Source organism: Nipponia nippon, unplaced genomic scaffold (genome assembly GCF_047370975.1).
Source record: "Nipponia nippon isolate SJK-2023a ecotype South Korea unplaced genomic scaffold, ASM4737097v1 scaffold_6, whole genome shotgun sequence".
Classification (NCBI taxonomy): domain Eukaryota; kingdom Metazoa; phylum Chordata; class Aves; order Pelecaniformes; family Threskiornithidae; genus Nipponia; species Nipponia nippon.
Genome location: NW_028262380.1, coordinates 51,094,037 through 51,108,053, shown reverse-complemented (window position 1 = coordinate 51,108,053; position 14,017 = coordinate 51,094,037). Strand labels below are relative to the sequence as shown.

General features: G+C 44.4%; 1 protein-coding gene and 1 long non-coding RNA gene across 9 annotated transcripts in view; one reads left to right on the top strand and one right to left on the bottom strand.

Annotated features, from left to right (window-relative positions):
• CCSER1 (coiled-coil serine rich protein 1) overlaps window positions 1-9,686 on the bottom strand; it is a 711,885-nt gene extending 702,199 nt beyond the window's left edge. For all 4 annotated transcript variants that reach the window (XM_087737605.1, XM_087737607.1, XM_087737609.1 and 1 more), the window contains exon 1: window positions 9,463-9,686. The gene's annotated coding sequence lies outside the window, so the exon portion shown is untranslated. The remainder of the gene's footprint in view (window positions 1-9,462) is intronic.
• A 108-nt stretch (window positions 9,687-9,794) lies between these two features.
• LOC148051469 (uncharacterized) lies at window positions 9,795-12,528 on the top strand. 5 transcript variants are annotated; one of them, XR_015699786.1, is made up of 3 exons: window positions 9,795-9,889; window positions 10,313-10,523; window positions 10,615-12,528. It is a non-coding gene; the product is annotated as an uncharacterized LOC148051469 (long non-coding RNA). The 5 variants fall into 5 exon arrangements; XR_015699788.1 differs by having other exon boundaries at window positions 9,797-9,889; window positions 10,287-10,417; window positions 11,245-12,528; XR_015699787.1 differs by having other exon boundaries at window positions 9,797-9,889; window positions 10,287-10,523; window positions 11,245-12,528.
• The last annotated feature ends 1,489 nt before the right edge of the window (window positions 12,529-14,017 follow it).

The following is a 14,017-nucleotide window of genomic DNA, read 5'->3' as shown; positions in this document are numbered from 1 at the left end:
CAGGACATATACAAGACTCCTCTCCTAGGTTGACTCTTTGATACTGATCACAGAATGAGTTCACCAGGCAGCTTTTCTCTCAGCCAGAGAACTTAACACGGGTCTCTCTCTCCTCTGATTTCTCAAAACTTACTAAAACTTTAATTAAGTTTTAAGACTTCTATTCTTTTGTCAAATATTGCTGAAAGCAACCAACAAGTTCAAAAATATCTGGTTCAGATTAATGTACAAAGAACACACCAGGACAGTAGGATAGCAAGTATTGTTTCCATAGGAAATCAGGATAAGCTACTTTGAACGTATTGTGTTTTCATCTGTCCTCTGAGCAACACAATTTACCAAAGGTTTGCAAGCTTCATTTTTGACTTCCAGGACAGAAAACCAGTTTCAAGAGGAAGAGAGTAGAACCAACAATATACCAAGGGAGAGGTGCTAACGGCGCTGTAGTTCAAAAGCTATTGCATGGCCTGCCTACTCCATCCTTCTTTCACTCAGCCGTCAGCAGCTGCTGCTCAGCCTAACAAATACAAGGCCAAACAGGAGCTACAAGCAATAGGTGCATTTGGCTCCATTGAAGGAAGCAATACTACAGCACTAGCTGAGGATCTAGACCCATAAGCGTACATTTGTAAACAGCTTTTAATTCCTTCATTATCTATGACTTCACTGTCCTTTCAGGCCTTCCTCAAATCCTTGACTTGAAACTGTTGTTCAGTTCCTCACAGTTCCTCACCAATAGCTCTCATGCCTCTCTCAAGCTGTTCTGTGTCATGTCAAGCCTTGTTTTATTTTAACTATACAAACTCTCTATGACAAAGACTTAGTCTACATTTAGAAAATGCTGCATAAAGATATAGTGCTGTGTAAGTGTTTTACGATTTCTCTGGTGTTCAACCTCAGCATTTTGGAAGTCACATGCACTATCCTGGGCAATTGCAAACTATAAAGAAAAAAGACTCATTAATGCGAGTAGAGAATTGTTTCCTTTACACATACCTTTTTTTCCCCCCTTGACTATTTTCAAAGCATATAGAATCACAATAAAACAGCTACACTGTAGGATCTCAATCAAATTCAAATGAAAGCATGAGAAAACAGACAAACTAAAATTCTCACACCCTTTTCCAATAGTAACTTCTTGCTTACCTTCTTCAATGAATATTATCATGCTAAGGCCCTCTTAAACTAAGGCTACAAATAACGTGTATTGCTAACATAGAGCTTTCAGAAACATCTTGCCCACAACATATGAAATTCCTTAAAACCAGGATGAGTAGTATTTTTTTGTTTTGTTACTCCTCCCCCCACCCCCCCAGTTATTAAGTAGAGATGTGAGAGTAGATTTTAAAAGCTGCGAATTTATGTTTGGATTTTACTGTACTAGAGAAAGTAAATGAAAGAAAGCCTTTTTTCTGAACCATTCGCTATTCCACATCTAGAACAGAGCGTAGCTTTCAACTGAAAGCACCACAGCTTACCTTCTGACTTTCACAAAGAATATTTGTAGTATGCATATATGTATGTATGCATGCAGTATTTACCCCAGAAAACTGACCCCCACGGTGTCTAGGGAATATTATATATGCCTGTAAGCAACTCATAGGATGGGTTAGCTAAAAACTTCATTCAAGTCTTATTAACACCCTAGTCTTCTTGATCTGCTAACACTCTTAATTTGAAACTATTATAGGTATAAATGATATGCACCTCTTGACAAAGATGATTCAGATATATAAATAAGTAATTAGGCCTTTAGCTATGCCACATAAGGTGGCTCTTTGCATGCTCTTCACTCATGTCAAACACTAAATGAAAAAAGTTCAAACTAACTTTTCTGTACATTGAAATACACAGAAGTGTAGCAGAGCTGCAGATCTGACAGCTCAAAGCAGCCTTGTAGCTTCTGGTTCTGATTTCTGCCTGTTAAAAAGTTTAACCTGTAACAAAACTTATCATTAACAGACAATTGTACATTACTCCCCGATTAAGAGCCATGAGCAAGTACTAAAGACTGGTGTGACATATGCTGAGACCCTGCCACAGACAGTCAGCCACCAAAACCATATTTGACCAAGATCAGGATGTTAAAATAAGGGCTTAGAGAGGATAGAGATTACCTTACGGCTAATGTGACTAATCCCTAAATTTCTTCTAACAGCCTTTTTGTGGTAGAGCAGAACAAAGGCACGGAGCTGGGAGAACATAACAGATTATTTTTCTTTCATTCCTCACCACCTCTCCTCTATCTCTTTCTCTTCCCCATCTCAGCAGATGCCCCAGAGTTTGCTAGCTATAAAATAAAGATTAGCAGATAAAAAGAAACCATTTACGGTGTCAACTCTTAACAGCTGACAAACTGATTTCTCTATATTCCTTTTACTTCGTCCTCATCTACTCCATATGCATGTTTTCCGCAACTCTCTTCTCAATTTTATTTTGAAACACAGTTTTCCCAAATCTTATATTCTTCCTTCTACTTTCCCATTATTCATCAACTTCTGAAAATTTAAAATCCAGGCAATCATTTTAACATCCCTGGTCTTTTTAACCTCTGCTCCAGCTGGATTTCATAAAAACTCTAAATGCCTTGTTTCCCACCTGATACTGTTGCTCTTGCGTAATTACCATTAGTATAGAATAGGTGCAGAACAGTTTATTCTCAGACACACTGAACTTACATCAATTGTATTTGCAGTGTCTTGACCATTCTAAAATTCCTATTCCTATTCTTCTGGACTCTTAACTCACTGTAAGAGCGATTTTGATAACCTAATTTTTAGTGGTACTAAGAATTTAATGTTTTAACAAAAACCACCAAAACAGTGCATGCTTGGTAACTTTTGAAAATCAGTCCTTGACAAAAATAAATGCTGTACAAAGCAAACTAACAGACACTAAAATATTATTTAAGGGTATAATCAAGGCCTCATTAAAATCAGTAGCAGTTTTGCCACTGGCTTACGGGGCCAACATTTCTCACAGAGCTTAGAGCTGCTACATTAAAAAAAATGGGTTCAAAACACTAACAAATTAGGATGCTTGAGTCTTCTACCCATACTATAATTGCTGCACTAACTATAGCTACAACACACTAGAGAATTCACACAAAACAAAACCACATGATTCTGCTACTCACCAGGAGGGCAGAGCCTGCTGTCACCTTTGCACACCACATCCCTTCCAGGTGGAGCAGTTAGAATGCCTTCACAGACTGACTCTGGAAGACACACAGGTGAGCCTTCACATACTACGTGGGTGTTTTCCAAATAGCCAAGTAGTCATGCAACAAGTGATTATATCACGTTTGCGCTTCTACATGCATATCGAAACCAATATTCGTGTTACACGATACCAATTTGTAAATGCCATTTCCTACAGATGGTGCATCCCAACAATACTTGCTTTAAGTACCAAGAAATATTAAAAATTTAACACATATTGATATTTATTATCTATAGCTACTACTTTGTCATTTTAAGCACAATTGATACTTGCACTTACAGCTGAAGGCATGATGAGCTCTCAAGATATCTGAGAGGCCTGTGAATCTGAAAGAATGTACACTGACTTGCTGCACCACTTTAAATAAATATGGGAAAGCCACATCATTTTCCCTATTGCCATTTTCTGCCAGTCACCTCCCTTCAGCAATACAGAGAGAAAAAACATTAATATATCATTGGAAGAATCTGCTTACCAAGGCAGTTTATTAATATTTCTGAATACTGCAAATGAAATTAGCTTGTTAGCACTTTCACCCTTTCAATATGTACATTAAGTTCTTATTTAAAGCTCCTGCATTAACAGCAGAATTACATATTATTTTTCTTGCACGGACTAAAGTAATAAGTATGGTGACAATTAATAAAGAAAATGAAAGGCAATCTTATTTTTGGCAGGACTGTTATTCTATTTCCATTGTACTTATGCCACAACATGTTCAGTTGGTCATCAAGAATCCAGCCTGCATACTTTAAAGTTATAAAACCTGTTAAAGCAGTCACCAAGACTCCTATTCAAATCAGTAGCAGTTCTGCCACTGGCTTAAATGGCCAAAACTTCTCTGAGAACTGATAGCAAAACTTGGCTCTTCCCTCTCCTCACCAGTCATATAGTAAAAAATGAATACAAAACACTTTAAATAAATGAATAAATAAATAAATGGTCCAGGATAGTTCAGAAATATACCCCCCAGTCTGGCACTGCACTAAATATAGCTAGAAACTGCAGAATTTGGAACCAAAAAAATACAAACCACAAAATGCTGGCATATTTGGTGACTGGCAGAGGGGGCAGAAGCTGCCATCACCACCTTAGCACAGCACAGCCCTCCTACCAAATTCTGGCTGTACCAGGTGACTCCATCTTTCTCAGGGCCTGAGATTTTGCTGGCATGGCTAACAATGGCAGGTTAACATGACTGGAAGGTGACATTTGCACAGATGTCACTGCTTCACAGGTTCTGCTTCAGATGAAAAGGTTTAGACTGCATCACAAGCAACATACCGATGAGGAACCTGTTGAATACTTCTACACTCTCACCCCAATCTAAATCTCACTGTACTATACAAAACTCAGTAAATCACTTGAGAGCGGCTATTTTCACATTAAAACATATGAAGAGATCACATCAAGATGGCACATCAAAGAAGGAGCAGGAAAGAGGCCTGAAAAAAAGACTGCAAAAAGAAAAAAACGGAGAAAAAAGCTGGAGCTGGAAATGCACTAGAACCAATCAATATATTTTCAAAAGCAATGATTTGCACTACCAAAATGTATAGGCAAACAGTATTTTTTAAAGCTTCCTACCAGGCTGTCACAACTGGTTCTTCACACTGGAAGACAGCTGTGACCCTCAGAAGCATTACTGACTGAGCTGGATCTCAAATTCCTGATATGCTAGAGCATTATAAAAAATTAAGTGGTATTTCCTTAAATAATGTAGAAGTGTCATTACATTCTAGGAGTGCTGAACTGCCTTCTCTCAAACTTAATAACAAAACAAAAGCCAGGAAAAGCTTTTTCTCCTAGACTGAAAAAAATAATCTGCTAGTAATTAGCGTTTATAGAGAAAATGCTGCATAACTTTACACCCAACTCCTGCAACTAGATCTGTAGGAAGTCCCCACATCTATGCCAAATTATCAAAAAAACTATACTAACACAGTTAAGCCATTAAGATAGGACTGTGGTACTTGGGATACATGTTCCAGTTCAACTGTCTTTCTCTATCACAAATCAACTGTGTGACTTCAACGCAATCACTGCTTCAGTTTCCCATCTATGAAGAAAATAATTACACATTCATACCTCAATACTCACAGGGGCTTTCATAGCAATAACCAGGGCAAAGAAATAGTACCATCTATAGTTAACTTAGAACATTTAGATACAAAATCATCATCATTCAGATCTTATGATACACCTCAATAGTGTATTTGGGTTTGTTTTTTTTTTTAGGTTTGTTTGTTTGTTTTGCAGAATTACAAAACACATGCAACAGACTACAGTGTATTTTAAAAATTTCTTGCTTTTTCCACATCCAGGACTTTTCTGCTTTTACTTTTTGCTTGCCTGTGGTTTCTTTTCCCTTATAATAAAGTACAACGATAGTATAAAACAACTATCCTGTACAGGACAGATCACATTTCATGTAAAAGCGGTAGACTTTGTAGGAAACATTAACATTTTGTTGCCATACAATGGAGAAATGATACTATAGTCTTCAATCACAGAGTGTCTGAGTTTATATTAGCTAAGCGATACAGTCTGCCTCTAGTGCAGTGAGAACAAGTCAAAAAGCAGTAAGTACAAGTTACCACATGTTTAACTAGCAAACAGCTATAGTTTAATACAACTACATGTAAAACATATGGTTGCATCTTCCATAATCTCAAAGTTATAGGCCCTTGCTGAAGCATAGGAAAATACATTAAATGTTACAAGTACAAATCACACAACACTTTAAGTGCTTACAAATTCTCTATTTTACGTGCCATCTCACACAGCCAGCACATTCAATAGCTAAAGTCTAATACAAAAGCATATTTACTTTACCAAGGTAACCCAGTTTACTATCATTGCAGAAAACTGCCAAGTAAATGCAATAATGAGGGAAAAACCTGATGAAGCTGCATAGTTATTTCTCAGGAAATAAACGCAGCCCCTACTTGCCATTATTTCTGCACACGTTTCCTTTTGTTTCCCTCCCTGTGATGAGCCCCTCCAATTGCAGCAAAACTACTCGCAAGAGGAAGACCTGAGGCACTGAATCTTAAAACAAGCCGTAACTTCTGCAAGACAGAGGATGCAGTCCAGTTCCTCCCCCTAACAAGCTGGTAGTTATTCCAAAAATAAAGTATGCACAGCTTATTAGTTTGACTTGAAGTGTCTATAAGGCTTCTTTTCCATTAATACTTTCACTGACACACAAATGCTATTTCATCGCATGCTTTACTGGTATTAACCAACCGCAGAAAAACAACAGTGCAGCTTTCACTTCCTACCTTGCCTCAAAGGTCTGTAACACCTGCTAAATACACAGCCTCCTTATATTAGGATACCTCCAGAAGTACAGTGAAAGCAATCCAGGAACTTAAACTTTAAGAAAATTTTGTGTCCTCAGAACGTGCAGATTTTTGTGTTTTTCAAAATCTACCATTAAGTTCATTTTGACAAAATACTTTTCTCAGTGCCTTTTATCTGCACAATTCACGACAACACATAAAAACCATACACTGACCTCATGCAATTCTGACCTTCCAAATACTTCAGGAGGGCTAATCCAACAAAGCCATAGTATCTTCCATGAGCCTTCATGGAGGAGCAGGAATTTGTCCAGATGGAGCAACATCTCTACATCTCTCTTGCAATTTATGAAACACTTTATCTAGCAAACAAAAACATTGCCAAATTTATTTCAAGTTGTTCAATGTCCAGCTCTTAACTACAAAGGCTTATGTGAGGCATTAGGCTTCAATCAAGGAGAAATTCAACCACACACAGCTTATGCAGCATGACAGATCATGCTCTCACACAACCATGTGCTTACACCTGAGGATACAAAATGCTTTTTCAGCATCTTCTGTGACTACCAGATTTAAACACTAAATGCTATCTATCTCTTGCAACCCAGACATGGTACATACCTCCATGTACTGTTCCAGGTCCTCCTTCTGGTACAGCTCCCCATGTCTATGCCCCTACTCAGGCCTGCACCTGCAACTTCCCAGAAAGCAGGACTTGCTCAAGCCAATGTGCACCAGCTATTCCAAAATGTCCTGCCAGGGACTACAGCCAGGGCTACAGGACTTCACCCCGTGGGCTGACAGACAACTTTCCCACCAAACTAAATTTCCTCACCAAACTGCCACAGAAAGCTGCAGCACTTAGTATCCCTCCAAGCCAAACTGGGGAAGTTCTTCAAACTATAGGGACCATTGCACTCCAGACTCCAAGGGGTAAAGGAACCCCAATTTGCAGAAAATATCCCTTGTTTGTATGACACGCTTTCAGCAGATCCTGGACAGCCATGTATTACCTTCTCCCGAGACAGTGCTGCCTATTTAGGGGATGTTGCTCTCTATTTGGGATGCTAGAGATGAGTAACAACAACTTCAGGGTGAAGAGAGTCATCATCATGTCTCTAAGAGGACTTTCTAAGGCTAGTTGTTCCTCTAGGTTATTCCAGGTCTGAGTTCCTCTAGGTTATTCCAGCCCTTTCTATTTCATTTCTAAGAAAACATTCTTGAAATATCTTTTACTGTTTCTGCAATAATTCTCTGTCCTACAGCAGCCTCAAAAATCACAGCTAAAGCAAGCCACTGCAGAGATGATCACCAATGCAAGAAATTTTCTGTACTATTACTACTTCTAGCTAGATAAATACAAATATTGCTGTCCTTTACACCAATTGCATTCGTACTACAGAGACACATACAACGAGGAGCTGTAAAGAGGACAAGAAGCCTTCTGAATGATTAGGCGCAATGTCTTTGCTATCCGAGCTCTTCCAGTTCATTAATATTTCACTATTATATATTCCTCAGCTGCTTTTACAACATGTTCCTTTCCTCTCCTTCTTAAGTACGAGCAAGGAGAATTGTTTGAAGTAACTAGTAGACCTTGCCTCACATCCCATCTCCATGCCCCCTGAGAGTTTAACACTTCAAGTGCAATATATACTAGATAGAAAAACACATCTGGTGTAGAAAAGGATAAGAGGAGATTCCGAGTCTCCCTTCTAGTTACATTCAACTATAAAGGTGTGCAATAAGAAAATAAAGCGTACCGCAGTTTCTCTCTGTGCCAAGACACTTACTGTTGTCAATCTCAAAGGCGAGACAGAGACATAAAGCTGTGGTGGGTTCCCTCCTCAGTGGAAAAGCAGAACTACCCCGTTCCTTTGCAAGACAACTCACAGTAACTTTCTTTTCCTTGCCAAAAGTGAAAGACAACCTCTTTCAGCCAGGAGAAGCAACACAAAAACCAGCTACAGGAAACATGGGACTTTGGGGATTTTCACAAACCTCTTCCATAATAAGCGCTACCATCACCATCTGCTCCACCTTTTAAGCGTGCCACGCGTTTTTTGCAAAACACAGGCAGCATCCTCCAGCTCCTGCCTCCAAATCCAACCCCACGGCAAAGGCCACACACGGCACCAGTGCCCTGGCCCTACCCATTCACGTTTCAGAAACCACTTCTCCCTGTCATCCCTACAGGTAAATGGCAGATTACTTAATAAACACGGGGCGGGGGGGAGGGGAAGAAACGCCAAAAACAAACAAAAAAGGGACCCGATCTTCCTCCCCTTCACCTGCAGCAGCGAGGCCGGAGCTGACTGCCAGAGAGAGGTGCAGCCGCCGCGGCACCGGCTCCCCCCCGCCTGCCCCACCGCGGGCCGGGCTCGGCGGGCCCCACCATGCCCCCGGGCCTCCCCCTCCAGCGCCGCGGCCCCTGGCCCTGGCGCTGGCACTGCCCCGGGCCGGCCCCCGGGTGACACCTGCGGGCGCCGAGCCTCTGCCCGCCCCGCCACAAAGGCGCTGGGGCCGGTGTCCTCCCGTCCTCCCCCCCCCCCCCGCCAGCCGCTCCCCGGCCGCCCCGGCTAATCCCCGCCGCTACCGGAGCGCGGCTCCCGGGGATCAGCGCGGAGCTGCGGCACCGGCAGCTCCGGTCCTCCGCCGCCACCGCTGCAGCCGCGCCGCGGGTCGGCGCAGGGCGGCCGGGAGCCGCCGCCCCGCCGCCGGGGAAGGCGAGGCGAGGCCAGGCGGAGGGGGGGGCCGCCCGCGGCCGGGGCGGCAGCCGCCCGCATCACCTCAGCACCTGAGGGGCGGGAGGCGAGGCGGCCCCCTCCACCGCGCACCCCCGCCGCCCCGGGGCACCCCGCGGCCTGGGCCGGCTTCCCCCCTGCGCCGCGCCGGCAGGCTCAGCCCGGCGGTGCCGCCCGGGGAGACGCGTTACCTCGCCGGGCTCCTCCAGCGCCCGGGGCGCTCGCCGTCCGCCGGCGGGGGCTGGGGACCCTCCTGGCCCCCTGCGGCGCCGCCGCCGCCCCGCTTGCGCGCTGGCTGGGCGGGCGGGCGGTGTCCTGCGTCCCCCCGGCGCGGGGTGAATAATCCGTCCGCAGCGGCGGCACCCCAGTCAGTCGTCAGTCACTCATCTTGCGGGCGGGCGTGTGCGCCTGTATGCGTGTCCGTATGTGTATGTACGTATGTGTGTGTGCGTGTGTGTGTGTGTGTGTGCGCGCGGCGGGCGGATTGGCGGCGCGTGGGGAGGGCGGGGGCGGGCCGGGGCGGCGCTTCCGCGCGTGTGCCGGTGCGGTGCGCGTGTGCCCGCGGCGCGATGCGGGGCGGCTCCTGCCCGTCCGTCCGTCCGTCCGTCCGTCCGTCCGGTGAGCGTGCCCCTGCGTGTGGCGTGGCGCGGGTCTCTGTGCGTGCGCGTGTGCACGCGTGGCGCGGGGGGTGCTGCGCGCCTCCGTGCCCCCCCGCCCCGCCGCCTTGCCACCTGCCGGCGCTGCCCCCCGCCGCGGCCGGACCGGTGAGGCGGGGGCCGGGGGGCCGCACCCCGCCGAGCCCAGCGCCGGGGCGGGGGCGGGCCGGGCTCGGCAGCCTCCTCGGGCGAGAGGCAAAGACGGGAGGGGGGGGGAAAGTCCGAGTCTCCCCGGGAGGAATTCGGCTCCGCTCCCCTGTGTTTACACTCGCCATCTGCTCAGGGATTCGTATTTCTTTTTTTCCCTTTCCCGTAGGGCGGCGAGGCCGTCTGATTTCACTTCCTCATCCTCTTTTCAGATGCGTGTTTTGTAATTATTTTCCAGTTGCTCTGTCGCCATCCCGGCGCATTGCCGACCCTAGGAAGGGACCAAGGAAACGGCGCTTAAGCAGCGGCCTCCGCACCAAAGGCGGGTCTCGCCCGCACCCCTGTAAGAGCAGGAATGATTCCCCCGGAATATGGGGTCAGGGCAGAGGTCAACTACGTGGCATTTCGGTGTAATGAATTAAGTTCCTCTTTCTATTCAGAAAGAAAAGGTAAAACAGAGGAATAACCATGTTCTCTGCAACTAATACTTAAGGAATATGACTGAGTGTTCATACTGTTTTTTCCTGCCAATTTATACAGGATCCTTCCTGCATCACGTACCAAAGTGAACTACCTTGCCTCAGTAAGGACATCATTTGAGCAAAATGAGTGACGATTCATGAGTGACAGGCTGCAGATATGTGCCCTGTCCCCTCATATTACAAAAAATATCATGCGTAACTCGATGCATGGAAGAAACACATTGACTTTGCAGACTTAAGTCTCCTCAGGAACAAAGTGTGTTCTTCATTCTGTAACATCATTGCTCATCCTAAACCTGAAGAACCCAAAGAAATTTTAACTATTAGGCTTATACAGAAAAATGCAGATCAGAATGGAGTCAATGGGAGTTTTGAGGAATTCTGAGTAAAACACATTTCCACAAAATACAGCTACAACTTAACAGCAACAATGAGGTTCTACTGAAATTCTGAATAAGAATTGTGTGAGAGTGCAGAAGCAGTTGTGTCTGTGTCATGTTTGGTATGAACGTGTCAGGAAACTGCTTATAAATACATCTTTACAAATGCTAAACTTTAAACAAGTGAGTTCACCATACCTACTTATATTTAAATATAACTCTGTTAATCTGTTCAATGTGTGGATGAGACTGTTCTATGAAATGTAATGACGCAAACCTAAAGGTGTTTCTGTTTCTTCTTGGGCCAGATAATAAACGTAAACCAGATAAAGTGTTCTACAGTCACAGAGGAAAGCTTGGAGTACGCAGCACACGGTAGTACCACAATGATGCTACGTGGACAGAAACAGATTTTTAGTAACCTGTCATCCACATCTAAAAGGCAAAAAATCTCATGTGACGCCACCTCAAGAGTAGATGTTCATTACTGAAAGTACCTACCTTCACAATTTGGGAATTTCAACCAAGAGTGTGCATTAACAAGATCGTTTTACTGAGAGCTAGTTCACCACCCATTTAAGCATGTACTCAACTCTATGCGCGTGAGCCATCTCAATGAAGACTAGGGTATTTGCCATAACTAAAATTATGGGTCTGCTTAGCCATTTTATTAAGCTCAGCCAGCCTTGAAGTTAGAGGCAGGGAAATCCATGTTTTGCTGAATCAGGGTTCTCCTAAGAGTCTTGCATGATTTTTTACCTCCATGGCTCGCCCTCCTCCTTCTTCCTTCTGTTCCACAGAAGATTCCCAGAGCCTCCCAAAGGTTAACTCCGACTCTCCGGCACGTTTCTCTAAGCTCCCCTGCCTGCGGTTGCCCTGAAAGATGAGCCGCTGTGATTAAGCGGCACTTCCAGACACATTCACAAGTGATGCTTCCAGTGAAGCCGGCGAGGCTTTGATCAGCCCAGTGACACAGGCAGACGAACAACAGCCAGCAGCTAGAGGTTGTACAGAACAATGGCAGCTTTTCCAACACTAAATTGCATTCTAGTGAATTGGGGGGGGAAAAAGCCCCAGACATTGTAATAAGCTTAAGCATCAAGCGATACCTATTTTGAAGTGGGTTTGCTAACTGAGACCCCAGCAAATAGCTATAGGAGCTGTGGGAGGAGGAACGCTTTATGGCCACCACACCCTGGACCTGCCCAAGCACACGTAACACGATTCTCTTCTCCCACCGGTTTCGTACTGGGACCCGTACCCCACGACTTCAGCAGAAAGGCTCTCTGCATGACAGGCTATTTCACCAAAATCTTCATTAGGTTTTGCGAGCACAACGAAGCCTTAAGAGGAAATTCCAGATTCAGAGATGTGCGGATTCACCAGGAACAAGACATTGTCGTTCACTGAGAAATAACTGTCCTGAAAGGCACTACAACTGACCTGTCCGATTCCCTTGCATCGTCTGTCTGCTTTTTCCATTCCCCCTCAGTTTGTGTTCATTCCTTGTTGCCTGACCAATGATTTCGCGTGATCCCTCATGCTTGATGCTGCCTCCTTCCTAATAAATAAGAGGAATGGGGTTTTTTTCACACTTTTGTCATTTTTTTTTCCTCCCCATGTCAGCGTGGATCCACCCCAGGGTAGGCATAGGGGGAGCTGAGGCATGTGAGATCAAATCGGTTTCAACAGCCACATCCATCAGGGTTGAGTATGCATCCCTGTGTAACTTCAAGGCCTCAGCCCTTTGCCACACAGACATCTCTGTATTCCTGAGACAAGTCTTCAGCTCAGAGAAGAAAGTGCTAGTCTGCCTTATTCAACAGACCAGACACTCGGTGGTTGTCTGCGTGAGTGAGCCTAACTGCATGGAGTTTGGGGCTGGCCATAGCTATAAACAGTCCTTTTGGGGTAAAACAGATTCATCTCTGGTTTGGAGGAGCATTTTATGAGCCTCAAAGGAACCGGTTCTGGGAGGACAGCTAAGTATGCCAAGCAGTGACTCACGACCACAGGCTGGGAGAGTAAGCTAACCTTGGCACTGGGATACTCCAGGGCATCTTGGGAGTTCCAGGGGATGTATGGCTGTATGGACTTCACTAAAGGTTTTTCTTTAAATATGATTTGAGCCAGGTTGGCATTGGGGGTGTTGCTACTCCACAGTGACCATGAAGCACTGTGGTCAGGTCCTGTTTTACCTTACCACCACAGGAGAGGGCAAAGGAGGCCTCCTGTACCAAACTGCTTCCACTCTCCTTTCAAGAAACATCTGTTCAGTGGAGCGTTGTCACACTAATCAACATGTATTGGTTTTGTATTGCATACGATCATATCCACTTACACCTTTGGAGCAAGGATTAATCAGGTGACCTTCCACTTGCTGTACAGTGCCACGTGTGTGCAATGTACTGAAAAAACACCGTCACTGAAACCGGTCTGTTGTTAAAAGCAATGAATTTTATCACACTAACACTAAAATCTCAAAGGACATTGAAGTCCACTTTAGTTAATCCTAAAAGAACAGTAATCTGAATCAGTTTTTAAATTAATGTTCATGGGTTTTGTCCCCTCCTTTTAAACAGGCTGTAAATTGATTTATAGTCTCTGTCACTGGGCTCCTTTGGTGCCAATGGCACAAATGACACCACTTTTTAGGAAGGTAACCACCTTCACTGCTGAGACCAGGAAGAACAATTACGATTAGAAATACAGAATTTCTATTCATTCAAAAAGAGAAATGGTCCTCACACTCTCAAAATTTAGTTTATTTAATTGAACAAAGAAAGGTTATCTGACTGTCTCTGTAGCGAGATAACTGACATGAATTTACCTTTGAGGAAAAATCTCCAGTTTGGCATTAAAAAAGGATTAGTCCCTATGCCCTTGCTTTACTCCTTGTTTCATCTGTTAAAACAGCTCAGTTCATCTATTCTGGATTTGCTGTTTGTTTTTTTTTTTTTTTTTTTCCAAACAGATTCAAACACATACCACAGATATTGTCATCGTCCATTGCTGGAAATTGTGATGCCAGTGAATGTATAACTGTACCACAGAAGGGCAGCAAAAAGATTTCTCTTTAAC